This window comes from Notechis scutatus, unplaced genomic scaffold (assembly GCF_049901735.1).
Source record: "Notechis scutatus isolate UNSWTSFEM ecotype Mainland unplaced genomic scaffold, rNotScu1.2 NSCUCTG39, whole genome shotgun sequence".
NCBI lineage: Eukaryota > Metazoa > Chordata > Lepidosauria > Squamata > Elapidae > Notechis > Notechis scutatus.
Window position 1 is genome coordinate 92,489 of NW_028263116.1, and position 15,994 is coordinate 108,482.

The 15,994-nt window shown below is 39.8% G+C and overlaps 1 pseudogene; it reads right to left on the reverse strand.

Annotated features, from left to right (window-relative positions):
- Positions 1 to 1,652: 1,652 nt before the first annotated feature.
- Positions 1,653 to 3,609, reverse strand: LOC148128643 (uncharacterized; annotated as a pseudogene).
- Between the last annotated feature and the right edge of the window lie 12,385 nt (positions 3,610 to 15,994).

The following is a 15,994-nucleotide window of genomic DNA, read 5'->3' on the forward strand; positions in this document are numbered from 1 at the left end:
GAGTTTGCAATGTCCCTGGGATCAACAGGACATGCCCTTATCGATCACTGTCTCTACGGGATGGTTTAGGTCCGTTGGGACCATCCAGCAGTGGCGATCTTGAAGGCGATCTTGGAGGATCAAGATCACGCGTTGTATTGCTGTGATGCCAGCTCCACCCTCCCCAACTTCTTTTTTGGAAGGTCTGATTGAACCTGTTTTAAACTGATAGTCACATAGTCTTCTTTGGTTGCCCTGCATGGAGGAGAATGGAGCTGGAAATCAGGTTAGTGAGGGAATGGGATGGAAGTGAGGATTTTGCATTATGATTGCTTATAAGTAAGTAAGAACCAGTAAAAGAGGAATGGAAAAATCCCTCTCTGAAGATCAGCATTTTTCAGTCTTGGCAAGTTTAAGATGGGTGAACTACATGCTACCTTGAGAATTCTGGGAATTGAAGTCCATGCACCTTAAAATTGCCAAAGTTGAGAAGCATGAGTCTACACTATAGCTTAGGATTTTCCATTCCTGATTTATTTAGAGTTTGGTGCAATTAAATAAATCAGTTGTGGTTTCCTTAACAAATAGTGATTAAAGCAATATGAACCATAGATGCAGATGTTTCATTACCAAACTAGGTAACATCAACACAAGGGCTAGATCAGTGCTCTCAGCTGAAAGATGTATGGACTTTAACTCCCAGAATTCTCTAGCCAGTCATCAAGGAGTTTCCACAAAAGATTGTGGAGAATAATAGAGCTAAGAATCTGTGAGATTTCCAGATTCAGAAGGACAGGCAGGCATTAGATAATCTACCAGACACTGTAGTAGTAGACAGATTAATAGACAAAGACCAGAAGAGCTCAGGAGGCCAGGCAAGCCGGGCAAGGCAAGGCGCCCCTTGACATGAGTGATGTGGAGTTAGTCACGCCCCCGTCACATGACTACCCAGCCATGCCCATCCAGTCACATGACCACTAAGCCACGCCCACCAAGCCATGCCCAGAGAATTGGCAGTAAAAATTTTTGAATCCCACCACTGATTAGTTTGTAGTGCTTGTTCTTGAGCAGCAAGTATTAAACCTTCCATGTCTTCCTTGATGGAAGAATAAGCCATGCCCATGTCAAGCTGTCATCACATTTTCCTTCAATGTTTTTCAAGTGCTGTCCATGCAAAGCTTTGGTTTTCCATCTATTTAATCTATCATCCAGCTGTATTTCCTTATATTCTGCCTCTGTTTCTGTTGTTTTTATAATGTTCTCTGTTTTCACAGCCTGCAGCAATTTTTCTGTACTTTGGTTCAAATAATCTTCTTCTCTTCTTCTTCTTCTTCTTCTTCTTCTTCTTCTTCTTCTTCTTCTTCTTCTTCTTCTTCTTCTTCTTCTTCTTCTTCTTCTTCTTCTTCTTCTTCTTCTTCTTCTTCTTCTTCTCTTCTCTTCTCCTCCTCCTCCTCCTCCTCCTCCTCCTCCCTCCCTCCTCCTCCTCCTCCTCCTCCTCCTCCTCCTCCTCATCATCATCATCATTATTATTATTATTATTATTATTATTATTATTATTATTATTATTATTATTATTATTATTATTATTATTATTATTATTATTATACACAAAAATGACAGTATACACAGCAAACGAGATAACCATGCTGGGTTTCGTATCGCAAATCACTAGTTGAACACTTCCCAAGTGTTTAGTACTGCGTGATGTATCGGTGGATTATGCGAGCAGGTCCCAGTAAGGTGGCCTTCTGCAGCTGACCAATGGTGATCTTGTCAGCGCCAATTGTTTTTAAGTGCTTGCCTAGGTCTTTAGGCACAGCACCCAGTGTGCCGATTACCACTGGAACCACCTGCACTGGTTTATGCCAGAGTCTCTGCAGTTCGATTCTCAAGTCCTGATATCTGGTGACTTTTTCAAATTGTTCCTCGTCGATTCTGCTGTCACCAGGTATGGCAATGTCGACGAACCACACTTTTTTCTTCTCCACAATTGTGATATCTGGGGTATTGTGTTCCAAAACTTTGTCAGTCTGTATTCGGAAGTCCCACAGTAGTTTTGCATGCTCATTTTCAACCACTTTTTCAGACTTATGATCCCACCAGTTCATTGCTACAGGCAGATGGTAGTTGTGACACAAGTTCCAGTGGACCATATGAGCAACTGTGTTGTGACTTTGTTTGTAGTCAGTCTGAGCTATTGTCTTGCAACAGCTCAGTATATGATCAATGGTTTCATCCGCTTCTTTGCAGAATCTGCATTTGGGGTCATCAGCAGATTTTTCTATTCTGGCTTTGATTACATTCATTCTGATGGCTTGTTTTTGGGCTGCAAGAATCAGGCCTTCTGTTTCTTTCTTCAGTGTTTCTGTTGGTCAGCCATAACCAGGTCTTTTCCTTATCTACTTTTCCTTGGATCTTTTCAAAGAACTGTCCGTGCAGTGCTTTGTTACACCAGCCGTCAGCCTGAGTTTGCATCGCTGTTTTTCTATATTAATTCTTGGTTTGCTGCACTTTGAGCAGCTTCCTCTTGTTGACCTCCATCAAAGCTGGTTCAACATTGTCTTTCACATAATCTGCCAGAGCATGCTTCTCTTCTTTGACTGTCTGCATCACTTGCAAAAGTCTTCTGCCGCCAGCTTTTCTGGGCAAATATAGCCTGTTGATGTCACTATGCGGATGCAGTGCATAGTGTATGGTAATCAGTTTTCTTGTTTTCCTATCCAAGCTATCCAGCTCTGCCTGTGTCCAGTTTATGATTCCAGCAGTATATCTGATGAGGGGTATGGCCCAAGTATTTATAGCCTTGATGGTGTTACCGCCATTCAGTTTGCTTTTTAGAAGTTTTCTGACCCTTTGGGTGTATTCTTTGCTGACCACATTTTTCACTTGTCCATGCTTGATATTATCCAGCTGCAGTATGCCCAGGTATTTGTAGGCTTCGGGTTGGTGGCACTTGATGGTTTGCCCATTGGGCATTTCAATTCCATCACTTTCTACGATCTTCCCTTTCTTCAGTGCCACTGTGGCACATTTGTCCAGACCAAACTCCATGCTGATGTCAGTGCTGAAAATTCAAACTGTATTGGTCAGTGACTGGATTTCAATTTCTGATTTTCCGTATAACTTCAGATCATCCATATACAGCAGGTGAGACATTTTCTGTGAATGTTTAGCAGTTTGATAACCCAGGTTAGTTTTCTGTAAAATTGTTGACAGGGGGGTCATGGCGATGATGAACAGCAGAGGTGACAAAGAATCACCCTGGAAAATCCCTCTTTTGATATTGACCAGTCCGTAGCTTTCACTTCCAATAAACAGTTCTGTTTTCCAGTGCTTCATTGCATTTGCAGTGGAAATACCAATGCACTTGCATATTCCAATGACATCCAAGCACTTGATGATCCAGCTGTGCGGTAGTGAATCAAATGCTTTCTTGTAGTAAATCCAAGTTGTATGCAGATTTGTTTTTCAGCTTTTGCAGTTCTCTAAAATCATTTTGTCGATTAGGAGCTGATCTTTTGTGCCTCTGCTTCCTCGTTTATTTCCTTTCTGCTCTACTGGCAAGATGTTATTTGCTTCTAGGTAGTCCTGGATCCTGTCAGCTATGATGCTGGTCAGCAGCTTGAACATGGTTGGCAGACACGTTATTGGCCTGTAATTTGCAGGTGTTGCCCATTTTGCTGGATCCTTCTGTATCAAGTAGGTTTTCCCAGCTGTTAACCATTCACTGATGTTTCCTGTCTGCAGCATCTCATTGAATTGTTCTGCCATTTTCTGTGCAGGCTGGTCAGGTATTTGAGCCAAAAGCCATGCAGTTGATTATTGCCAGGCGATGTCCAGTTCCTGACTTTTTTCCACCCTGTTGCTCATCATTTCAATAGTTATTTCCAGTTGGTCCATTTTGTTCTTGGAGAATTTCATCTCAAAGTCTCTGATCCACCCAGCATTTTTGTTGTAACATTTCTCAGTCTCCCATAGGTCTTTCCAAAACTGAGTAGTTGCCATTTTTTTCAGGTTTTTCAATTTTTGTATCCCCCGTCTGATTCAGACTCTGATGAAACCATATTTGGTCTGATTTGAACAATTGATTTTGTTTCTACTGGACGACTCTGGCTTCGTATCTTTCAATTTTTCTTGCTGTTGCTGTTATCTGCTGCTTCACAATTTCCAATGCTTCATCAATTTTTCTTGTCTTGAACCCATATTTTTTTATCAGATGTTTCTTGATCTTGCTGTTCTTCAGCTTTTTCTCCTGCAAATGCATCAAGTTGCTTGCATCTGCTCACAGGCTCTTGATTTTCAACTCCAACCTGATTTTCTACTGCGGTTTTCCAGTCGATTTTCTAGGGGGCTGCGGCTGTTGAATCCCCAGTTCTTCTGTTACTATGACTTCTGTACTGTAGGCAAGCTGATTTGTTTGTTCAATTGATGTTATTTGGACTGCTGCAAGTGCATAGTTCGCATCTATCATCAATGGTGCCAAATATCTTCTAGGCACAGTCTTCAATGTCGGAAGCCTTCTTCTTTCTGCATCTTCTTCCTTCTGCATGTGCCAAGATTTTAGCTTTCAGTTCTTGCTGCGTGGCATTGAGTACTCCTGGTGTTTCAATGATGACTTCAGGCCCTTGCTGATCCTGTTTTTGCAAAATATCTACATTTTCTTCGAATTCAGGCTGTTCAGTTGCTCCCGATGTTATTGGGGTATTTTCTGCTGCCACTTCAGGAGTCTGCTGTTCAGCAGTCTGTGTTCCCATTTCACAATTTTTCAGTATTTCTTCAAGTTCGACTTCACTGAGCACTTTGTTCCGAGTGATGAATCATCGTTGATTGGCTAATCGTAATTCAGTTATCCTTGAGTCTGGATATTCTTGTTTCCATAATTTGTACATCCTTTTTTAGTAGCCTCGTTTTTCTGGTTCTGCTTTGTAGTAGCATTTCATTACAGTGCGGTTCTCTGACATGGTGTATTTCTGTCACTTCTGAGGTTGTTCAGCTTCCAGTAGCCATGCAAGCCTATGCCCTGGTTGCTCAGCTACAGGACCCATGGCCTATAGCCCACTAGTCAATGGATGCCCAGGTTCCCCAACACCCGATGCGGTCTTTGTTAACCCGGGCAATGACCGAACTGGTATAAACTTTGTTCGGTTGTGTTTCACCATGATTCATTCCATGGGTTGTGGGGTGAACTCAGTTCTGCTCCTCAACCTAGACCTCTCTGACATGGTTGGATCTGCTGATAGTTTGCACTACCGCCAGCAGAGCTCTCAGCTTCATTGGAACAGTTAAGCCCCCTGCCATGGTGGCACCCCTGTGGGGGGATTGTTATTGTTATTGTTGTTGCTGCTATTATTATTACTATTATTATTATTATTATTATTATTATTATTATTATTATTATTATTATTATTATTATTATTACATGAAACAGTCAAATGAACATTTAAAAATGTATCACAAATATCACTGACTGGCTCCAATGGTTGATACAGGTTGCTGCCAGCATCCTAGGTATCAACAAGAATCTTCTTAAAATGTATGTTGTTTTGAGTAGCACATTTTTGTCATTCTAATAAATACAGCAAAATACTTAGGCCTTCTGAAACATTTTGGGATTTGGCTTCTTGAAATTCATTGAAAGCAAGAAACAAAACAGATATAAAACCACTGTTAGACCAATATCTTTAAGGAAAATTTGTAACTGCAGATTTCTCTCTTTCTCCTCTCTCTTATACACATACACATAAATAAACAAACAGCAGATGAAAGCAACAGTGAATTTATTTCTAATATTATTGCTTTTACCACATTAGAAAAATCCACATTAATCAAAATGAAACACCATAGATACAATCTCAGCAAGCAGAATGATATGTGACCCAAGGATTCTGTATGAGAGTGATATCACAATTGATATAAGATGGTAAAGATAGGGCATTTATCCTAAATAAGGGCAGTTACATGAGGGAATCTAAGAAGTAATTCTCCATCACAATCTTCTTCCAAACTCTTTATTCAATTCCCACAACAACATAACTGTGGATGCTATCATGCTTCAAGGGGGACTAGTATTGATTGTTTCCCAATTTCTGGACAACCATCTTATCCATAACACCAACATCTGGGTCTCAACCATCCAGATTTGGAACAGTAGAAATTAGTGGGTATTTTCCTCTATTTTTCTTTTTTTAAAAAACATACTTCTGAAGAATATTAGGATGGTTGGCAAGATTTTTTTTTACTCAAATATATTATGAGGCTTATGGGTTCCAGGACACAAGTTCAATAAGTATGAGACAACTGAACATTGTAATATTAAAAACCAATTTTAAACACAATTATCTTCTTGATTAGCTATTCCCATTTCTTCTTATTGGAGCTCAGAATAATGATCTAATAGTTCAAAAAGAAAAGATTCATGGAAACTCTCTAGGTCCTAAAGTTAACTTGGAAATATAATCACAGCTAATGCTTTGAAAGTCGCCTTCTTGTGTGACTCTACCTCAATACCTATCTACACATCCTGAAAATTATGAAAAAGTTGTTATAGAAGAGAAAAATGTCTGAATGTTAAATGAGAGTTTGCAGTCACACAGGTTCTCTGTATGTTTATTTTTCCAGTACTGTCTAACTTCCTGGTTTGTCTTATTTTCATGGGAATCTTCATGCAAAGCAAGAGTGACATGCTAAATTATCTGTCATAGTTTCACAGAGTGAGTGTAATAGGGATATATATCTGTGTCCCTATATATCAAGGTATTGTCTTATATGTCACATTGATATGCTGATATGAGGGAATAACGCAGAATCCCCAAAGCACCCCCCAAAACCCAAACCCATTATATTATATGGAAAATAACCAATTTATCTTCATTCAAGATATAAATATCAGTTTTGTTTTTTTATTAATTGCTCCTTCTTATTCAAATCAGGTCTCAGAATAATGATATAGCACTTGGGAGAAAAAATGCAGCCCAGCAATCCAGCTGCTGAAGCCAAAATGGAGAAGATCTCCACAGCAACCACGTATTTTCCCTTGGTGCTCAAATAGTTGGGAACAAATGACACCCAGACACTGCAAAAGACCAACATGCTCTAGGTGATGAATTTGGCTTCGTTGAAGCTGTCAGGTAAATTCCTAGCCAAGAAGGCCACTGTGAAAGTGACAGCAGTCAAAAGCCCCATAAAGCCAAGGACAGTATAAAACATTGTGGTTGAACCTTCGTTACATTCCAGGACAATTTCTACAACCATGGAGTGCATGTCTGAATCTGGAAATGGGGGAGACATTGCCAACCACACTACACAGATGGTGAACTGAACCATGAAGACAGATAGGACAATAGTGTTGGCCATCCTTCTCCCCACCCACTTCCTCATTTTGGAGCCTGGCTTTGTGGCCATTAAAGCAAGAACTACTATGGTTGTTTACCCAAAATACAAGAAAGAGCTATAGAGAAAATGATGCCAAACGTAGTTTGTCGCAAGAGACATTTCACTCGATCAGGTTGCCCAATGAAGAGCAGAGTGCAAAGGAAGGAGAGCAGGAGAGCAATGAGAAGTGTGTAGGTGAGGTTCCTGTTGTTGGCTTTGACAATGGGAGTGTCCTGGTGTTTAATGAAGATTCCCAGGACCGCAGCTGAGATGACAGAAAAGGAGACTGCAATCATTACCAAAGAAATACCCAACAGCTCTTGGAAAGTTAAATAAGTTACAGTTTTTTGAAGGCAATTATCTTGACCCTTGTTTGGATATTGATCCTCTGGACATGGGAAACAGTCATCTAAGTCTGGGGAAAAAGAACGAATAAAACTGTTTCACAGAACCATGATAGGTTATAAGCATGAAGAATTAATAGCATACTTTATTTACTAAGATATCATGACTTCATATTATTTTTTTGAAAATAATATACAAAATGCACTAAAGTATACAACCTATCAGATAAGATTTTCAGACACCATAATACTTATACTTAATAAATTTATATTTATTAAATTATCCATATATTCAACATATTCCTTTGCTTACCCATTTGGTCAGCTATCTTCCCATCTGGACACTGTCTACAGTCATAGCAGCAGGATAATTTCCCTTCAATTTTTACCTTGCTGGAGCCAGAAGGACATTTCTCATTACAGATGGAAAGAGGCATTGTCTGTTATAAATAAAATGAGATTTCTTTCATATGAAGAATGTATGTGTTGGGAGTGTCCATTTCATCAATTATACATACCCAAACTCTTCCCATCCTCATCATTCCTTAGTGTCCAATTTCACCATTTTCTTTTGTTTTAAATTCATTAAAATTCAATTCAATTCAATTAATTTGTTCCTCAATCTTCAGCAAGTAGAAGAGGTGTGAACTTCAACTGCCAGAATTCCCCAGCCAGGATGTTGAAGTTTGGAATTGAAGTCCACACCTCATAAATTTGCTGAGTTTGGGAAACAAGCGCCTGCTGTTTTTGATCTGAAATATTCATTTTTAATATATATTTGCATTCTATTTTACCAAATACCAATTTATCTTATTGCTTTGTCTTAGCTTATCTCAATTTCCTTGCATTGAACTAAATGCTCATGCACTGATATGCTCAACTGCCTAATCGCAAAATCTAGTACTACAATTACTGTCGCGTCGAGCGACCGATCCTTTATTTCGATCTTCTGGTTGATTGCTGAATCCCTTTCAGAAAGCAATTTAGTGGAGCCCTCACAAGGGTGAGTGCAAAACACAAAGAAAGAAAGACACGAAACAAAAGATTTCTTCAGGTGAGGCAGCACATCGCCTGCGGCAGATGGAATTATCCCGGCTGAGCCTGAGACAGATGGATTGTTCAGGCTGCCAGCTTCCTCTGCGCTGTCCTCTTTTATTGTACTGATTCAAAGAGGGGTTGAGGGGGATTGCAGGAAGACAAAGAAGTTACAAACTTTATCTTTGAGACCAGGCTACGGATACAAGTATGAACTTTTTGACTGTTAAACATGTCTTCACATCTTTTATCTGACACAGACCTCTGTGAAACTAATCTTATCAGCTCCTTTTTCCTGTCAGCTTGGTGAACTTTGCTCTGAGAGGTATACGTGCTGAGCAGGATTTGTCTAATGGAAAAATACTGAGACAGAAATAGCCACAATTCCTCCTTTTCTTTATTTTTGTGCTCATGATTCTACTCCTGTTCCCATCTCAGCAAAACCCATGAAAAGCTGAGGAAACCATGGCCATCTAGTATAATTATTTAAAATTTTTCCTTGAAAATCAAGGATAGTCCAGGTGTAAGTTTGAGGTTGATGTTCATTTGTAGAAGATGATTGTATGCTTCGAGGAGTGCGACGATAGCCAAATCTTGAAACAGCATGAGATGCAAACTGCTTAGAGATGGAGTTGTCAGCGATGAAGGCAGGATACCCAAGATGGCGAGCTCGAATGAGAGCTGTAGTCTTGCGATGGATGTCATCAGGGATGAGGTGGCGTCTTCGCCACGACAGGTGGTTTGTAGCGATCAGGAACCCAGGAAGATGAATGATGCAATATGCATTTGGTGACATCACAGGGTGGAAAGCAGCAGCGAAGATGCCATCGTAGTTTATCTCCAGGAAAAGTTGTCTCAGAATTAGCTTGAGATGGCAACGTAAGTAAAGCAGAGGATAGTGGAGTAGATGCCACTGAAGAAGTGGAAAGCAATAGAACAGTGTGATTGAAATAAGTGTGATTGTGAAAAATCCTAAGCAAGAATAAGAACCTATAGTAAGTGGAGTAACATGTATAGTTAAAATTATTAAACAAGGAGAATAGTAATAGTAAATAGTTATGTCAGAAGTAGGAGAAAGAAAACTACCATTGTGTTGGAAAACATAATTACATGCAGAAAGAAGATTATCTTTAAAAATAAAGGTAACAGTGTCAGCAAGGAAAGCAAAAATAGCATCAGGAGATGCCTTAAATTGAGAAAAAGACAGGAAGTATTGATATCAGAAGAAAGATTAGGGTTAGAGTCAGGTTTGCCATGGTAAGGTCTGACACAGCGAGCAGGAACCCAAAGCACTCGATCAGGAAGTTGGACAGCAGCGTAACCTTTCCCCAGGTAATGAGCTGTGCAGGACCTTTCCACGCAGGATCTGGAAGCTGTCTGAAATAAACAAGAGGACGGAAGAGGGAACTACTGGCTTGGTGAAGTGGCGAGAAGCCGCTGTGGTAGGAGGAGTGCCAGTAAGATTGAGAAAGTTAAGAGTGTACAGACAAACATTTAAAATATTTTGCAACGTTGGGAGGTTTGGGGGCCTGAGCCTTTTTCCCCAAATGCCGATCAAGGGCTTGTTTCAAAGTTAAATGCGATCTCTCCACAATCGCTTGCCCTTGGCTGTTGAAGGGTAAGCCAAACTTATATGTGATGGCCCACTTATGACAAAACTCAGCAAAGGGAGAACTGACATAAGCAGGACCATTATCTGTTTTGAGAATTTTTGGACATCCCAACGTTACGAATGACCGAATACAGTGATTAATAACATTTTTGTAGCCTCTCCTCTTTGCAATGTTGCTATAATAAACCCTGAATAAGTATCCACTGATACATGAATGTATTTCCAGGGAGCAAAGGGAGGATAATGAGTGACATCCATTTGCCACGTATCACAGGCTTGAGTACCCCTAGGATTAACGCCTTCAGGGATACCTTTGGCCTGCAAGCTACATGTTGGACATTGCTGAATTATTGCTGTGGCTTCTTGATATGTAATTCCAAATTGTTGCACTAGGGCTTTCCTGTTTTGATGAAAATAATCATGACTCTCCCCAGGTTTTGATGAAAATAAAAGCTGTTGGAGAAGGGGAGAGGAGGCCATAATTTTACAAGCCTCATCTGCCATATGATTGCCTTTGCTAGGAATCCAGGCAATTGCTGATGACTTCTGATATGGGCTACAAATAAAGGTTTCCCTCGTTTTTTCAGCAGTGTCTGAAGCTGCAAAAAAAGTGTCATGAGAGAGGGAGAGGTAACAGGAGAGATATATGCATCAAAAATATGAGCAACCATCTGAGTAACATACATGCTATCAGATATTACATTTAAAGATTGTTGTGAAAAAAGAGACAACGCCAATAGGAAAGCAGCTAATTCAGCTTGTTGTCCTGATGATTGTGAAGTAGTTAAACGTTTATGCCATTGAGCATTTTCATACCATGTACATGCTCCAATATTTTTGAACCATCAGTAAAGACAGTTAAGCCTTCCTTCAATGGCTGTTGGACAAAAGGTGATTGTAAAACAAAAGGAACTGTCCTCAACACCTGCAATCGTGAATCAGAGGGAAGGTGGTACGACACTTGGCCATACCAATCTTCCAACGCATCCTGCAGTGTTGTGGAAGTCTGAAAAAGAGGTTCCCATTGAGTGATCTTAAAAGGAATATACAATGTAAAAATATCCATTCCCATCAGAGCTTTGGTTCTCTTACGCCCTTTTTCTATAAGAGAAGCCATTTGCGCTGCTCTAGTAAAAATAGATGTTTTTGGAGTGTGTGGTAGGTGTAGCCATTCCAAGATATGAAGATTTTTGTATTAGATATTTGAACAATTATTGCAGTCAGTAGTTGATGAGTAGAAAGGATAGCAAGAGAAGGTGGTGTATCTGTGAGTGCACGGTTTACCCATTGGGTTGCTAGGGCTGTGTTTACTTGTTTTAAAGCTTCTAGATGCTGATCTGAAAGATAGACCTTATCTGCAGGATTTTTCAATCCTACTAGTGCTTGAAAGAGTGGTGATAGCATCTGTGTGGTTAGAGCAAGATATGGTCTAGCCCAGTTAATAACCCCCAAGCACTGCTGTAATTGAACCAGCGTTGTTGGCTGTGGAAGTGTGAGTGAAGGAATGTGTGGAGATGCTGTAGAAGCTAAAACCTTGTGACCTAAATATTGCATTGGGTAGTGAGACTGGATTTTTTCAGGTGCTATATTTAACCCTGCTTTTGCTAATGTGGTCAAGAGGATCGGGAAAGTTTTTGAACCGTCCCCTTTGGCCCATCAGCAGCAATTAAGATATCATCCATGTAATGATATACAAGAAAATTAGGAAATTGAGATCTATAAGGACGCAGAGCCTCATTGACAAAATATTGACACATAGTTGGTGAATTAAGCATACCTTGTGGAAGAACTTTCCATTGATACCTAGATGTGGGTTTAGAGTTGTTAAGCTCTGGTACTGTAAATGCAAAGATGATCCTATCCTTTTGTGCCAAAGGTATAGAAAAGAAACAGTCCTTTAAATCTATTATTATGAGATCAAATCCAGCTGGGATCAAATTAGGATTAGGCAGACCACACTGCAGTGGCCCCATGGGTTGAATAATTAAATTTATGGCTCTGAGATCATTAAGGAGACGCCATTTGCCAGATTTCTTTTTAATTACAAATACTGGGGTGTTATAAGGACTGGTGGATGGTTCAATATGTCCCTCTAATAACTGTTGATGAACAAGAAGATGTAAAGCCTCCAATTTTTCTTTTGTAAGAGGCCATTGATCCACCCAAACAGGAATAGAGGTTTTAAGAGTAAGAGATAAAGGAGAAATAGACATTTTAATAGAAAAACTATGGTATCTGAATGTAAGCCTGAAATTGAGAAAGTAAGTCACGTCCCCATAGATTACAATGTAGAGGAAGAATATAGGGTTTAAGATAAGCAGTTAAAGTAGAATGCTCAGTAGAAGCAGAGAGCCAATGAGAGCTGACCTTAGCAGCTTGAGCTCCACCTACACCCTGCACTGAAGAAGCTTCTGTGAGAGACCAAGAAGAGGGCCATTCAGAAGAACGAATAACAGAAACATCTGCACGGTGTCAATCAGACCTTCAAAAATTCGACCATTGAGTGTAACAGAAAGAGTTGGTTTTGAAGCTTGAACAGCTGCTGTAATGCAAACAAAGAAAGTGGTTCAAAAGAGGCAAAATTATAAGTGTTGCCACTACTGTCCCTTTTTAAAGAAAAGCAACGATCTCCTATTGCAGCCAATACAAGATTATTAAGAGCAGAAGAATCATATAAGTAAGGAGCTGCAACCACACCCTCTATTGTAAGAGAAGAATTGGGAATAAGCAAGACAGGTGTGGAAGGAGGTAAAGGTTTGAGAAGCGTTGTAATTAAAGGAAGAGTAAAAACTGCACCAGGATCATCATACACAAGATCCTCTAACAATACCACAGGAATGTTGTGACAGGTAATTCAGCCTTTGTGAAGCGGGGCTAGCTGAAGACCCCTCAGTTAGTTTCCGAAGGCTGAGAAGGAGAAGGATTAGAATGACAATTTGAAGCCCAATGATAGCCTTTCCTGCAGCGAGGACAGATAGTTTTTGGCTTAGATGAGGAAGGTGGACATCTGGTTTGGCCACGAAGAGCAGTTCCACCCCTGGCATACGACATTGATTTTTAAAATGTCCTGGCTTGCCACAGTTAAAACAATTGCCATTGCGTGTTACAGCAAAAGCATCAGGAGGAGAAGTGGAAGCAGAATTAGAATTTGGTAATGAAGCAGTGATAGCAGTAGCAAGCATATCCATTTTATGAGTAGTTGTTCCTACAATTCTACAGAGTTGTAAAAACTCAGCCAATGTAACTCCTGGCTTATTAGCAACTGGCTGTAGAATTTTTGACAATCCTGATTTGCATTAGAAAAAGCCAATTTTATAAGTAATTCTTGTTTGGCAACAGAATTATCTATCTGTCTATCTAGAGCTGTCTGAAGCCGACTAATGAATGAAGCATATGGCTCATCAGGACCTTGCATAATTTTTAAAAATGCTTGAGTGGACTGCGAATCTGAATCATCCACTCGCTTTAAAGCATTCATAGCACACATATGAATAATGGCAAAACTATGACGGGGAGAATTTTGTTGTTGTGCTAAAGTGGAGGATTGACCTTTCCCCATTAAATGATCTACAGTTACTCCAGCAGGCAAACCCCTACGAATTTCAGCCTCAATACCTTTTCATATTCAGATTGCCACACAACATATTGTGCTGGAGTCATAAGCATAGAAAAAAGCATTTTCCAGTCATACAATAACATAACTGTATTAGCTGTAACCAAAGAATCAAGTATTCCCTAGTGAAAGGAGAATGCAGTCCATAAGTTGTAACTGCATCTTTTATATTTTTAAAACTTTAAACTCAATGTTACTATGAACATTGCCTCCTGCTGCTCCAGGGATGATAGTCATAGGATAAGCAGAAGGATCTTCTGTTTCTAAAGACAGAGGTGATGACAGAAGATTAGTTATAATTCCTCCCACAGGTTTCATAGGAGAAAAATCAGGAAGAGAAGAAGGAGAGGAAGGAGGAGGGGAAGAAATGTCAGGATAAGGTGGTGGTAAGGAAGAAATTGTAGAAGTTTTTGAATGAGAAGAAGGGGAATCAGAGGAAACAGGAGAAAAAGATGTTTCAGGAAGACTAGAAGATGAATAAACAATTGTTATAGCAGCCATTATTGCTCTCCAAGAGATAAGTATATCCATGGGAGCTCTAGGAATTTCGTGTAAATATTTTCCTAATTTTTCCCATTGAGAATGGCTAAGAGTTCCAGCAGATGGATAGGCTGGACAGTGCGCCTCAATATAAATTATAAATTTATTTAAAGATTTCTTCGAAATTGGGTACACAGTTGTACCATTAATTTTCTGAAAGGAATTAGCCTTCTTCACTAGACTATAAAGTTCGTCCCTGTGCCCTGACGAAACTTGAGAAAGTGAGGAGCCCATTACTTACGATTCGCACGAAACCTATGCCAGGTGCGTAGCAATGGGAGTGAAGGCGATGCACCTCTAGCCAGAAGTCACACCTTGGAACCAGAAAGTTGAAGAGATCCCGGACGAATCAAGGGATCCCGGACGAGCCCCCCAGCTGTCGCGTCGAGCGACCGATCCTTTATTTCGATCTTCTGGTTGATTGCTGAATCCCTTTCAGAAAGCAATTTAGTGGAGCCCTCGCAAGGGTGAGTGCAAAACACAAAGAAAGAAAGACACGAAACAAAAAGATTTCTTCAGGTGAGGCAGCACATCGCCTGCGGCAGATGGAATTATCCCGGCTGAGCCTGAGACAGATGGATTGTTCAGGCTGCCAGCTTGCTCTGCGCTGTCCTCTTTATTGTACTGATTCAAAGAGGGGGTTGAGGGGATTGCAGGAAGACAAAGAAGTTACAAACTTTATCTTTGAGACCAGGCTACGTGATACAAGTAACGAACTTTTTGACTGTTAAACATGTCTTCACATCTTTTATCTGACACAGACCTCTGTGAAAATAATCTTATCAGCTCCTTTTTCCTGTCAGCTTGGTGAACTTTGCTCTGAGAGGTATACGTGCTGAGCAGGATTTGTCTTATGGAAAAATACTGAGACAGAATAGCCACAATTACTGAGATGATATTGCATTGAGATAATCAAAGGTTATGGGCATTTCAATTTTAAGTCACCCGTTTATAGTTTAGCAGTTTATGTTCACATCACATATAAAAAATATTGAGGCTGTTAAATCCAAAGGTTGTTGTCATGATAGTCATTTAATCATTTATTTCTGTGGATGAATGAATAGGCAATTTCTTAAAAACTGAAAAACGAGACACACCTGGTTAAATGCAAGGGGCCAAAAAGCATCCATGGTAGAAATGGTGTGGAACTTGTCTGGGGAAGCCATGGGATCAATGCTTCCAATTTGGACTCTTAGAAAGGACTTGTTTGGAAATGTGACCCAATTGAAAACATCAAACCCAGTTTCAAATTCTCCATTGGGGCCAAAAGAAACCTGTTCTCCAGCACTGTTGTTAAAAGAGACTTGCTGCAAAAAATGGTGGAGCTGAATGAAAAATCAAAGTAATATAAATATTAACAGGATTCCTTGAAATCATATGGAGAAATCTCAGTTCCTTCTGTTTTGCTTACAGTCAATGGAATGCCATTTTTTCATCAATCTACACTGTTTTTTAATTGAAAAACAAATAAATAAAAAATAATTGAGATCCATTTAAATT